The sequence below is a fragment of the Phocoena phocoena genome, chromosome 20 (genome assembly GCF_963924675.1).
Source record: "Phocoena phocoena chromosome 20, mPhoPho1.1, whole genome shotgun sequence".
NCBI classification, from domain to species: domain Eukaryota; kingdom Metazoa; phylum Chordata; class Mammalia; order Artiodactyla; family Phocoenidae; genus Phocoena; species Phocoena phocoena.
Genome location: NC_089238.1, coordinates 58,186,475 through 58,200,581, shown reverse-complemented (window position 1 = coordinate 58,200,581; position 14,107 = coordinate 58,186,475).

Sequence of the window (14,107 nt, the reverse complement as noted above, 5' to 3'; positions counted from 1 at the left end):
AGGCACCGCTCCTCTAGGAGGTAGAGTTTAATTCCTCCTTTCCCTCCTAAAAATTGACAGTGGCCTGGATTTAGTGACTTGCTTCTAAAATAGAGCCAGTGATGGGCAGAGAAACCTGGTAAACACGACCTCAGCCAGGAGATCAGGGTCAGCGTCAGCAGTGATGGGTCACGGTGATGGCGTGTCCCCCCATAGCACGTGATGGAGCACGCTCCCTCTGTGTGTCCTTGCCCCTCAACCCATCATCTCTAACCACGAGAAAAACATCGGACAAACGGCAGTTGAGGGGCATTCTACAGAACACAGCACCCGCGCTCCACAAAACTCTCACAGTCATTAAACACGAGGCAAGTCTGAGCAACCGTCACAGCCCAGAGTGGGCTAAGGAGACCACATGTATCCTGTATGGGATCCTGGAGCAGGAAAGAAGACTGCAGTGAAAACCTACTGAGATCCAAGTGAGGTCTGGCCCTCGGTTCCCAGTGAATGCCCTGGGGCTGTTCTCTGCGTTTTGATGAACGTGCCCTGGTGACATGAGGTGTTAACAACAGGGACAGAGAGAGGGGATGCAGAAACTCTCTGTACTACCATTGCAACTCTTCTATAAATGTAAAACTCTTCCAAAATAAAAAGTTTATTTTTAAGAGACCTGAATAGGTATTTTGCCAAAGAAGACATATGAAGAGTAGGTAAACACACAGAAGGGCCGTCAACCTCATTAACGAAAAGGAAGATGCCAATTAAGCCTCCAGGAGACACCCCCTCGCACCCACCGTACAGCTGAGCAGGACCCTGCAGGGCCTTTCCAGGAACACCCTCCCCATGTCCCCTGCCTCTTGTTTATTAAAAAAACTGCAGCTTCCCAGGCCTCACCCGAGTTCCAGAGAGCAAAAGGAAAGGAAAGCAGTGAGGCAAGACAAAATAATAACAGTTTAGCCATTAAACAAAGTCAAGGACCTTCAGTTCCTCAAGGGACACAGACGACACCCTGAGCCACGTCCTTGAGAGATACTGAAACGCCATCAGGTGGGAGAAGTTAACTGCCTGCTGCCCACCAGCACGCAGACCCCAGACCCGCTGGAACCAGACGGCTGATGACGTTGCCTCCCGACGACCTCACCACCAACCAGTCAGAAGGATGTCCGCGAGCTGACCACACCCCCACCGCCCTCCCTCACGCTGTCTTTAAAAACCCTTCCCTAGGGCTTCCCTGGTGGCGCAGTGGTTTGTCAGCGCGAGGGACCATGTTTTCTCCAAAACTCCGCAGTGGGTGAGCTTTGCCGTCCCTAAATCCCTGTCTTCTGTGACGAGGTGACATCCCCGCGGCAGGGGGAGCTGCGGGTCCGGGACCTGGTGCTGGGAGGACCAGAGGCGCCCGGGGGCGGGCCCCCCGGGGGGAGGGGCTCATGAGGAAGGCGTGGCCTGCCCGCACCCTCCCAGTTCCCAGGGAGCCTCCCTTCAAAGATGACCCCGTCGTCGATGCCACCTGCCCCCAGAGCTCAGGCCCTGCGGAGGGGCCCGTGCCCGGCTGAGGCCTTCTCCCGGTGCTGGTTCAGCCACACTGGGACCGGCTCAGTGGACGGCACGGCCTGGTGGTCCCTTGGCCGCCCAGGGAGGGCGGATGGGGGCACGCTCTACGGGCCCCTCCCTCTCCCTGCTTGGAACTCCGGCACGAGCTCCCGTCTCCCCGTTCCAGCCTCCCCACTGCCTGCTGACGGGCCGCAGACCCCTTCAAGCCCCACGGTTGTCGCTCCAAACGCAGTTTCTCCTCCTCTGCCTCCTGTGCCTGCTCACCTGTCTTCCGCACGGGCCGGAGGCCACCAACCTTGTTCCGCCCATCAGCCCCCTGCCTCCTTGAGGCCCCGCAGGTGGGCCTCCTCCCTGGCCTCCCTCGGTCTCCAAGCTCTCACTCACCTGCACCGTCCAGCACTTGGTGCCCAGTGTTGCTTGGGCCCCCGTCTGTCGCCCTGCCAAGCCAGCTCTCGAGCTGCAGGTATCGGGGCTTCTGCGGTGCGTTTCTGGTGGGTTTCTGGGAGGTGGTCACTCCAGGAAGGTTGGGGGCAGGGGGCCTAGCCCAGAAGATGTGAGCCTTCCCCACAGAGGGACAGAGGGCAGGGTGGACCTTTCTGTCCACGGAGGACAGAACTCTTGCTGTCCCCCAACACGGATGCTCAGAAGGGCCAGGGTCAAGGATTCGGGGTGGGGTGGGGAGAGACCACTTGCTCTAGGGGCCACTGCGTCTCCTCTGTCCCTGCGGGACACCTCAGGCCAAGGCCTGCTTCGGGTTGCAGCGGAGCGAGGGGACCCGCCCTGCTGATGGGCTGTCCCTGCCCCGTCTGGAAGCACCCCTTCTCTCGTGCGGCTGAGTCACTGGCTTTGTCCTCTAACAACCCCCGGGCATGACTTCACCCGGCTTGTCTCTGAGACCCAACACCCTTCAGAGAAAGAGAAGAGTGCCCAGAAAGGGGATCCGAGCAGTCGGGGAGCACACGGGGCACCCCGGGACCCTTACACGACCTGGTGCTCTGGGGAGGTGCCCCCCCAGAGCAGACCACCTCCTCTGAGCCCCAGGATCCCACCTGTGAACTGGGGCTTGGTCCTCGGGGCTGTGGCTGCAGGTCTCTGCGCCCTCTCGGGTGTGGGGGGCACATCCCTCCTTGGTCCCCTGGTGGGCCTGCCCCCCTGGGGACACCAACAGCCGGCTCCTCCACTTGCTGCCCTGCACGGAGGCCTCCCAGGGGCAGGGGCGCGTTCTGGGCTTTGGGCGAGGTCCCACGTGCTCATCCGACAGACAGGGACTTGCCCAAGTCACACCCGTAGGGCCCAGCTGCCCGGTCAGTGTCCCTCCCCCAGACCGCTCCCCCGCTGTCCCCGGGCAGCCGGGCCTCTCGCCGTGTCCCCTTTCCAAGCCGTCTTTCCCGCACCGAGGCGCTGGCCACCCTGAGCCCTGTAAGACAGTGGCCAACGCTCACCGCCCCCGGGCCTGCTCGGAACCAGCCGTCACGATTTCCAGGCAGTGTCAGAGGTCAGTGTGGCCGCTGGGAGGACTGCCCTGCACACTGACCACCACAGAGCGCCCCCGGAGCTGTGTGACCGGGAGGGCTTGGGGCAGAGGGACGCCAGCAGCTCCCGTGGCCGAGCTCCCGATCCTGCAGGAGGATGGCCGGCCGTCGAGCACACGAGGGGCCCAGGCTTGCGGAGGATGCGTGGGCTTTGATCCCGTGATGGGCGTGTTCCCCCGCCTTCCGCTCCGGGGCCCACAGAGTCGCGGGTCCCCCCGCACCCCGCCGTCGGTCAGTGAGGACTGAGCACCCAACGCCCACCAGTGCCACGCGGGGCTGTAGGGCTGGTGAGAAGCAAGCCCGCCCTCAGGACTGGGCTGCAGTTTGATTCCGAGTGTTCAGGTCAGGAAAGGAGAGGGGGGAGTGGACGGGGTGCACTGCGGGTGGCCAGAGTCCCCGTGCCAGTGAGGGACGGCCCTCGTGCAATGCAGGGCTTAGAGAGCCACTTACTGTTGGTAGAGATTTGCCTTTTCCGGAAACTTGGCAGGACTGGAATCAGACAGGATGCCACCTTTTATGTCCAACCTCTTTCCCTGAGCACAGTGCCTCCACGGCCGGTCCGTCGTGCAGCAGGTACCAGAGGCGTGTGTTTTTCCGTGGGCAGTCGTATTCGTCGTGTGGGCTCTCCACATGTCCTCCATCCATTGCCCAGCTGGTGGACATCTGGGCGAGGTCCCACGGGCTCTGGGGAAGTCATGAGCAAGGTTGCCATGAACACGCACGGACAGAGCTCTACGCGGACACGTGTTTCGCTTCACTTGGGCAGATTCCTAGGAGTGCGATGGACACGTCCTAAGTCAGTCCGTTTCACTTTTCCTCACGGAATTAGGCTGTTTCCAAAGCGCTCTTCTGTCTTAGGCGCCACCCGGCAGTGCAGGAGGTCCTGTATCTCCTCATTGGGCTGACCCCTGATACCGCCCATCTTTGCAGTGATTAGGGCTGTCCTGGCTGTCACCAGACCAAACTTGGGTCCACTCTGTGCAGTAGAGCTAGTCTGTTGGCACCGGGCTGTGGTGGAGGAAGTACAGCGTTTGTGGCAAGGTATCCGGCTTGGGACCAAGCAAGGAAAACGGGCAGCTCCTGTTGAAAAGACACGAACTCCCCAGTGGCTTTTAGGGAAGGTTTTTTCTTTTTGCGGTACGCGGGCCTCTCGCTGCTGTGGCCTCCCCGGTTGCGGAGCACAGGCTCCGGACGCGCAGGCTCAGCGGCCATGGCTCACGGGCCCAGCCGCTCCGTGGCGTGTGGGATCTTCCCGGACCGGGGCACGAACCCGTGTCCTGCGTCGGCAGGCGGACTCCCGACCACTGCGCCACCAGGGAAGCCCGAGAGAGTATTCTGTGACAAAACCGCTTGAGTTCTGGTATTTTTCTTCTCTGTGACACGCAGTGCCCCCTGTTTACTATGCCATCGATCTGAATGCCATCATTTCTTTCCTCTGTTATCAAATCCAAACCCACCTCTCATGGCCCCGAGAGGTAATAGGTCCTCATCCCTGGAGCTGGGAACATGCATCGATAAACGGGACTTTGCAGGCGTGACTGAGTTAAGGCCCTTGAGACAGGAAATTAGCCTGATTCATCCAGGGGGAGGGGAGGCTCCTTATAAGGAGGAGACAGAGATTTGAGACACATTGGAGCCATGATGCCACAAGCCAGGGAGTGCCTACAGCCTGTAGAAGCTGGAGGAGGCGAGTTCTGCAAGGATTTAGCTGAAAATGGGGGCCTCGGGCCAGCATGTGGAGGGTCTCCTGCCCGCAGGGGCTTCCCCTGTGTAGAGGTGTCTGGAGAGGCTAGAGCATGCTGTGACCTGGGGAGGGGGGCCGAGTTGGGGACCAGAGTTCTCAAGCATCTCATGGCCTTTTGGGGGCCATGGTAAGTGAGGGTGTGGGATGAAGTGGGCCTCACTCCAGGGAGTCCACAGAGGTACACAGGGCCCGTTTCCCTCGTGAGAAAAGTCCACCTTGACCTTTGGGAATTATGAACCCACCGCATAGGGTGGAGGCCTGTGCTGTCCAGGTCCACACCGCACGCAGACCTAGCCCTGAAACCGACTAGGATGGGATAGAAAGCACAGAGGATAAGTTACCCAGTGCGTCCGCGTCCGCCCATGGTGCCCCCCGCCCTCGGGCATCCTGCCCGCTGAGGGCCGCCAGGGAGCAAGCCTGTTGGGGGTGGGGCTGCCGCGGGTCGCTGCCATTCCTGTGGGTGGCGGAGGGAGGCCTGGAGTAACGAAGGACAAGAACTCCAGGGGGTCCTGAGAATGGCAGTGCCTTCCTGAGGGCTCCCTGCCGGCTGCAAGGACGGGGCCACCACTGAAGGCCGTTGGTGCACGAGGACTTGGGGCTGCCTGCTCTCTGAGTCTGCGCACCAGCTCCCAGAGCCACCCGGCCGGTGGCAGAGGACACGCACCCCTGGTGGCCGCCCACCCTCACACTCGTTTCTGCCCCAAACTGCGCCGGCTCTACTTAGGGGTCGGAATCTTGGGACCGCGGGGCTCAGATGGAAGAGGCCTTTTCCGTCCTGGTGGTAGCGGAGTGGAAATCTGTGCTGGAAACACAACAACCTGAAATAACAAAAGAATTCGGCACACTCCAGAGGCTTCTGGCGAGAGCCCACGCCATGCGAGAGGGGCACGTGGCCCAGAAGAGGCAAAGGGGTGGAGCCCCAGGAGCCGGTCCCTCATTTCAGGGGGCTGGGGAGGCGGTTGCGTCAAGCCCGGGTGGCGGCAGGTGGCCAGCAGGTGGCCGGCTTTAACGGGGGTTGGGGGAGCAGACCTCCCCCCCAACGCCCGAGCTGTGGTTGGAAGGCCAGGCGTGGTTGCAGAGTTGTTCACGTAGGATGTAGGAAGTGGGCCCCTCCCCCCTCCCCTGGAGCTTCTGTTCTGGAAAAGCAGCCTGGAGCCTGTAGGATCCCAGCAGGGGCCCCTCCTCCACCCAGGGGGCAAAGGCTCCGGATTGAGGGCTTCTCTCTTGGGGCCCTGGATCCCCACAGACCGAGGACAGGCCGACGGCTTCCCTGCCACCCCACGGGGCCGGGAGCAGCGGTAGGAAGATGACACTTCAGCGAGTTCTAAACACTCTTAGGGGATCAAAGATTCCCATAAACAAAGGAAACTCTCAAGGGTTTATCTCGGAAGATTATTCTAACTGCAATAAAACTGAGATTCTGGCAAAGGAGACGGGCGTCACGTGGTGGCACAGGGAGCTCGTGAGGCCGGGCTCTGACCCCGCGACGGGCTGGAGTCCTTGGAGTTCTTGGTGGCGGATCCACGTCGTCAGAGACAGTGGAGCGACATCTCCACGGAAACATAGGTTTGGCCCCTGAGTGGGTAACCCTGTGAAAATCCAGTCTGCCAAGTGGAGAAAAGGATCGGGACCGTGTACGGACCGAGAGTCTCTCTGGGAATGCGTTAGAGCCCCCGGAGTCGGGGGCGGGGGGTCCTGCGTGGAGCAGGTCCCTCCCGGGATGGGGCCCACGAGGAGAGGCCTATCCCGGACTCACTGACCACACACCTCTTCTTGCCGGGCTCGGCTGGACCGCTGGGTGATGAGAATGGTCCTGTGTAGGGTCAGCAGTGGCTGTCACGTATCTTCCCAGAGGGGCGGCACTTGGCCTGGGTCCTCCTTGCTACGCGGAGGGGTGATGGCAAGGCCGTGGGGGAAGGACGTGGGCAGGGTGGGAGCAGGGCCGGTGCAGGAAGCAGAGAAGGCCCCGTCCACCTAAGGATCTTGGGTTTTCCAGTGTCGCTACTGAGAGTTACCACAAGCAGCTCGGGGAGAGAAGTGGACAGCTTAGACGTCACCTCCCAGGAGCAGCTCTGGAATCCATCCTGCGGCTGCCCCCCCCCCCCCACATCCAGCAGGGGTAGCGGACGCACAGGAGCTATCTTCCCTCACAGGGGAGGATGAAACGGGGGGCAGCCCTGAGAGCGGGTCCCAGAGCCCCCGGCCGCAGGAAAGCGGCCCCCCACCTCTGTGGGGAGCTCGGCGGAGGTCAGGCAGCAGACTTTCTTGGCCCTGGAGGGACCCCAACACCCTCCTGTCCTGGATGCATAACTCATGGCCACAAGGCCTGGGCCGTGGGGGGCGTCGGGGGAAGTTCTGGACCTTGGCCACGCTCGGCGGCTTTCCCGCCCACTTGCTCGGAAGTTCGTCTGCACACGGTTCACCTGAGCGTTGCCTTGGTTTGTCTCTCTCTACACTATCCCAATTCCAGACAATTTCTCAGAAGACAGGGCTGCCCCTCCGGGCAGCAGGGCTGGCTTTCCGGGCAGGGTGCTGGGTGGAAAGAGGCCTGTGGGCTCTCGGGGAGCCTTTGCCATGAGGGCACCTCCCTAAACAACTGCAAGGCAGAGGTTCGGGGTCCAAACCCGTGTGAGGACCTGATGGTGGCTGTGAGCCCGCACGGGGCAGCTGCCCCTTCCTGCTCCTTTGCCCACCCCCACCACATCCGTGCAGAGCCTGCGTCAGGGCAGGTGTCATCCCAGCCACAAACACGATGGGCCCGTACGTACACCCACGCTGGTGCCTGCCACCTCAGCCCCCAGTGGCCGGTTCAGACCTGGATGGACCCCAGGAGAGACGGCCCCGACTCTCCAGAGGAATGTCCTCCTAGACACCACAGCCACTGTGACCAGGTCTTGCTAGAAGCCACAGCGGGTCAGAGCAGGAGAGGCCCCAGGGCCCACTGCAGCTGAGAGTCCGGCCCCGCGAGGGCCTGGCCGGCCCAACGCCACGTGGGGCCAGCTCCTCACCCACCACAGCCCCGAGCTCTCCCCACTCCACCCCGTCTAGATTCCCTGTGGTCTGGGGTGATCTGAGACGGGGAAGATTTAGAGATGCTGAGCGTGGAACTGACTGCCAGCAGGGCTGGGAAAGGGAGAAACCAGTTGTAACTGAGCAGAACCCAGGAGGGCCATCCCAGAACAGACCACCCCCACCACGTCCTCTGCCTGCCTCCTGTCTGCAGAAGAACCTTAGCCTCACAGGCCTTACCCAGTTCCAAAGAATAAATTTAATCAGAGAAGTGAAAAATGCAGAAAGAAAGGAAAACAGTCAAGCAAGACAAATTAATAACAGTTCAGCCATTAACAAAGTCAAGGACCTTTAGTTCCTCCTCAACAGCTGTAGATGATACTCTGCGCCATGTCCTGGGAGCTGTTTTGCAGGGACAGAAACCCCCTCCAGGTGGAAGAAGTTAACTACGTGCTGCCCACCGGAAGGCAGACCCCAGACGGGCTGGAAACAGAACACTAATGACTGAGATTCCCAAAACACCACCCTATTACCTCACCACCAACCAATCAGTGAACCGTTCACAAGCTGGTCACGCACCTGCGACCCTTGCCCTTACCCTGTCTTTAAAAACCCTCCCCTGACAGCCATTGCGGGGTTGGGGTCTTTTGAGCCTGAGCTACCCATTCTCCTTGCCTGACACTCTGCAAATAAATGCTGTACTGTCCATCACCACCACCCAGCAGCTGCAGATCGGCTCCCGAGTCTGGTTCAGTAACAAAAGCCTGAAGCGTTTCTCCACCTACAAAGGAGAACCTGTGTTTTTACTGAGAGCAGCTCTCCTGGAAGCAGGGGTGGTTTTGTCTCACAGACTCTGGGGAGACCTGGCTGCTCACCACCGTGGCTTCCTGGCGGGAGAAGGGGTGCAGGATCCCCTTGGGGATGTGCCGGGGACACGGGGATGCTGGCAGTGGTCAGGCCGTGCCCCACCCCCCCATGGGTACCCCTGCGAGCCTCCCCCTGGAGAGGCCTGCTCGCCGTGGTCCCAGGGGACATCTCCTCTCCACAAGCTGGCGGGCAGCCGCAAGGCCTGGACTCTAACAGCTTGGTTCCCAACACTTTCTTCTGCTCTGTGGGCTTAAAGAGAAAGAAACAAATACATCACACTCTCTGGTCCCTTTAAGGGTCGAGCTCAGTTGGGACCAGAAGAAACAGCTCAGTCACTCCTGGGGAGGGAAGTGCTCCCACGAAACTGTCCTCACCTGCATCTCCACTCGCCCCACGGGCAGGGGCTTCAAAGCCAGCTCCACATTGCGTGCCGAGTGGTTTCGGGAAGGCACAGACTATCTCCGAGGCCCAGCTCCTCGAGTGTACAATAGGAATGAGAGTAACTCCTGTGTCACAGGACGACTGTGAGAAACTTGTTTCCTGGTGTGTCCCCTGCTGCCAAGAGGCAGGCTCCACAGGCTGGGGTACGTCCTTTCCATTCACTCCTGAAGCCCACTGGAGAGTCAGCTGCTTTGTCACCACCCGCAACCACCATTATTATTATTATTAACCCAAACTCTTCGAGATCCTCAAGCTTCTAAAAGAAACAGAGGGTTCATGCCAAATGCTACAAGGCTTAGCATCCCCCAAGCAGCTTGACCCCTGAGGATGTCTGCCCTCCTACATCACTGCCTGAAATTTCAAGCCCAGAACCTTGAATGAACTTGGACTCCTCCTGGGCTGGACCTCCTCCAGACCACAGCTCCAGGGCCCCCAGCTGCATCGGGGAAAGCTGATCGGTGATGGGGGACGGAGCTCCCACGCCGCGAGGTGAGGGTTCTGGGCTACTGAGCTATGCTGAGCCGTCTCTTTCCTTCCAGGAAATCTTCCTTGAACAAAATAATCAAACGTCGTCCAAGTGGTCTTAAAATCTCTTCCTTCCTGTGTGACCCAGTAACTCAGAGGTCCTGATGCTGTTCCCCCAAAGCTGGCAGAGTGGCTGCTCCCCAATCCACACACACATAAATCACCCTGGTCTGTGATGTCTGTCTCCTACAACTTTTCATTTAATCTGTCAAAGTCTATTTCCATTGGTCTGTGCTAGATTCTACTGAAATAACCTCGGGTTGGGACAAAACTGCACATTGAGTTATTTTATCAGTGTTTCCTTATATTACACAGAGGGCACCAGAGCCCTCGTGGCGCTTGACGACCGTGATCAGAAAATACAGATTGCGGGAACTCCCTGGCGGTCCAGTGGTTAGGCCTCCACGCTGTCACTGCCAAGGACCCGGGTTCAATTCCTGTTGGGGAACTAAGATCACACAAGCCCCGTGGTGTAGCCAAAAAAAAAAAAAAGAAAGGAAGGAAGGAGGAAGGGAGAGAGACAGAGAGAGAGAGAGAGAGAAGAAAGAAAGAAAGAAAGAAAGAAAGAAAGAAAGAAAGAAAGAAAAAGAAAGAGAAAGAAATAAAGAAGAAAAAGAAAATGCAGATTCAAAAGGAAGCTTCTGGGCCATCATTTCTGTTTAATCTCATTCTGGAGCCAAGGAAGGGAAGGTGTTAAGAAAAAAAAAGGGAAGTGATTCTAGAGCATTCCTTGGTGTCAAACACATAGCTCAATTTCCACAAAGCTTAGCCCTATGGGTAGGAGCTCCTTTGCTGATCAGTTGGGGGACTTTGTCCAAGACATTTAACTTCCCAAAACCTCATCTGTAAAATATGCACAAAAATATCACTTGGGTGCGAATGACAACTTGTCTTAAATTGCTTGGAGTCGAGGTCCAGGTTTTAGGCTTCCTTCCAATACCAGACACTAACAAACAGAGAACAGGACCCATGTCTTATAGGTCTATGTCTTAAGGAGGGGCTTCTGAAGATTCTACATTGAAACTACAAAATATTATTGAAAGAAATTAAAGAAGACCCAAATCAATGGAGAGGTATACCATGTTCATGGATTCAAACACTCACTGCCCTCAGGATGTCAGTCTTCCCCCCAAATTCAGTATCTATAGATTCAAAGCAATCAAAATCACAGAAGACTTCCTTTTTGGGTAGAAATTAATACGCTGTTTCTAAAAGTTATATGGAAAAGCAAAGGATCTAGAAGAGCCAAATGACCTCTAAAAAGAAGCACAAAAGGGAGTTACATTATCTGATGCTAAGTCTTACTATAACTCTATAGCAGTCAACAGAGTATTGTGTTGGAGTGTAGACAGGAAAATGGTTCAATAAAAGCAGAATGAAGAATCCAGACCACACACACACACACACACACACACACACGGAAATCAGGCTGCATGTGGGGGCACCCCTGGCAAGATCGTGGGGGCAGCAGAAGGAAACACACGCAAGACTCGTAACACAGAAGAGCCCCACCTCCTCCCAGAAGCCTAAGTTCCCACCCCAGCTCTGACAGCTCAGCTCTTTTGCTTGCACAGGTGGCTGTGTCTCTGGCCACCTGAGCTTCCTCGTCGGTGACATGCAGGCATTGAGATAAATGATTGCAAAGGTTCCCAGCTCCACAGTTCTTTTATACTGGGTTCATAGATGTGCTACAGTAACACAATTAGCCTACCACTTCCTCCTCCCCAGCACTATTCTAGCATACTCTCAGCTTCATAAATTCTACATAAAGTAAAATTCATTGGAAGAATTTTTAAAGAATATTCGCAAACCCTTGGAGAAACTGGAGCCGTAGTGGGGATTTTGCAAAATCCAGAACATCTGCTCGAGGCTTTTATTGGACACAGATCCAGGGACTCACTGTTTCACATTTGGCCACATCTTGCCTGATTCACCCACGGAATTTTTTCTTGATAACGTCCACGGTGGCTTCTGAAGGCCTCTCCACGTCTCAGCGAAGTTCAGTCGCCCCGAAGCTGCTTTCTCTGTTCTCTGAGAAGTAGCCCATCACATTCCTTTCTGTCTGTCTCGCTGGTCCAGAAGCCCCCGTTTCCGGGCCTGGTCCTCATTTGCAATTGGAGCCGGCTGTTGAATGGACTATTTGGCTCCACCCGGGCAGTGCAAGTGGCCTCCCCATTGGTCAAAGCTGGACGGCTGCGGCGGCCTTCGGTCTCGGTTACTTCACAGTCTTGAACCCGTACTGAACCATGCCCACGGATGCTGGGCGTCAGGGTGGTGGACATCTGGGGCCTCGGCTGAGATGGGGCTGGAATCATCGGGGGTGGGGGCTCCTTCTCTGGCCTCTGGAGCTGGACTAGGAGCCCCTCAGACTAGAGCAGCGCACAGGGCAGCAGCATCCCCACACACAGCCTCTCTCACGGGTGCCCAGGCCGTGGTCCAAGAGCTCCAGCAAACAGGGAAGAAGCTGGTGCTTTCTGCCCGGCCTCAGAAGCCAGCTGCGTCTCTCCCATCACACTCGGTTGAAAAAGAGACACGCTCTCCCAGTAGCAAGGGGGGCAGACCCAGACAAGCCAAGGCTGGGGAAGGCGCTTGCCCTGTGCTGGGCGGCTGAGCTGCAGCTTCCCGTTTCTTGCCGCGGAAAGTGTCCAGAGTAACTATCCCAACTGCCCTGCCACCCCTGACCCTGAGCTCCACTGAGTCCTGGACCCACTCGTCCCCTATAACATGCCGAGCTCTGCGGGGTGCAGATGACAGGTAACAACATTCTGAACCTGGGGGTGTGGGAAGTAGCGAGCACAGGGAGGGCGGGGTTTGATGAACAGAGGGTGGAGTCAGCAGGAAGGAGACCCAGGGAAGCCGCACGTTTGAGGGGTCGTCCACATGGCGGTCCTCTCTGGGGGTCGCAGACACACATCCTCTGCTCATCCCTGGGAGCTGCCCGGCCTCAGCCTAGGGGTCGGGGGACCCAGTCAAGGCTGACCTTCAACCATACGATTAGCATGGTCATCAGCCTCAGGCTCTGTAAACGGGACCTTGTCCGCTGGGTACGAGAGAGACGAATCCACGTCGACCCAACTCCGTGGTGGGAAAAGCAACTCCAAGCACACTCGCTCATTCACTCATCCACACTGTCACCTGCATCCTTTGCGCATGTGGCTCCCTCTCCCTAGAACGGTGGTTCTCAAGGTGAGGTCCCTGGACCCCAGCATCAGCATCACAGGAAACGTGTTAGAAAAGTAAATTCATGGGCTTCATCCTGACTAATGGATCAGAAGCTCGGGGGATGGGACCCAGCCATTTGTGTTTTACCAGACGCTCTGCAGACTCACATGCACGCTCAAGTGGGGACCTCTGTGCCAAAACATCTCCCCCCGCCCCGCTCTTCCCAGCTGACACCTACTCATCTTCAACACTCCCTCCTCCAGGCAGTCCTCCGTGACTACCTGCCCCCGCCCTTTCTGCTTCCCCCACCACGATCCCTGTCGCTGTTGCTTCTGCTTGTCTCCTGGGGTAAATTCCCTGAGGACAGAACCTGTAGCTAGCACAGCAGTGGCACAAGAAATGTTGAGTGAAAGAATACAGACTTTGATGAGCCTTTTCTGGGGGCAGAGCTGGAGTTAGGAACATGAACACACGAATGAGGTGGAGCTCTCAGTCCCTCGTGGGAGGCAGAGGAGAAAGGGATGGGCCCCTGGGGGCCGCAGGGCCATGGACACTCAGGGAGCACTGCCGCTTGCTAAGCGCTTCTGCTGGGGGTGCCAGCGCCACCACCTGCCTGCAGTCCCAGCTGGAGGACGTCCAGGTGGCACGTGCCGCTTCGGCCTGGCCCCTGTGGTCTGGCCAGGCTGCCACTGTCCTTGTCGCAGAGCAGGCTGACTTCCTTGCTCTTTGTTTTGGGGCTGGTGGTTGGGTGGAGAGTCCCCGGAGCAACTCCGCTCCAGGGTAAACGAGCCACCACGACAATCCAGAGAAACAGCCTAAAAATAGGCCGGGAGGCTTGAGTCACGGGGAAGCGATGCTTGGGGATGACTTATTTGGGCCTGTGGAGGATGAGGAAGGCGACCGTCACGCAGTGACTCATCTGGGAACTCAGTGCTGACCACTGCCCATCAGCCTTTGATTTCCCAGGCAGCTGACGTCCCAGCCTCGGACGCAGCTCCAGGATCCGCGGAGGAGACGGTGGTGGGGAGCGTGGGAGGACAGGGTGGGAAAGGCCTGGAGCCGGTGCATCCTCCCCGTTGCCCAGTCCCCGCTCTCCAGGACCAGGAGGGACGGTGCTGCCGCGGGCCGCAGGGACCAGTCACGTCTGCCCCACTACGGCAGCCCCGAGTCCTGACTGGTGTCCGCCCTGAGTTCCTCGTGCTGCAGTGGCCTGCACCCATGATAGCGCCTCTGCTGATCCCGGAAGGACGTCCTCATCCGGAAGGCGGCGGTCCCCTCAGAACACACCCCTGTGCTC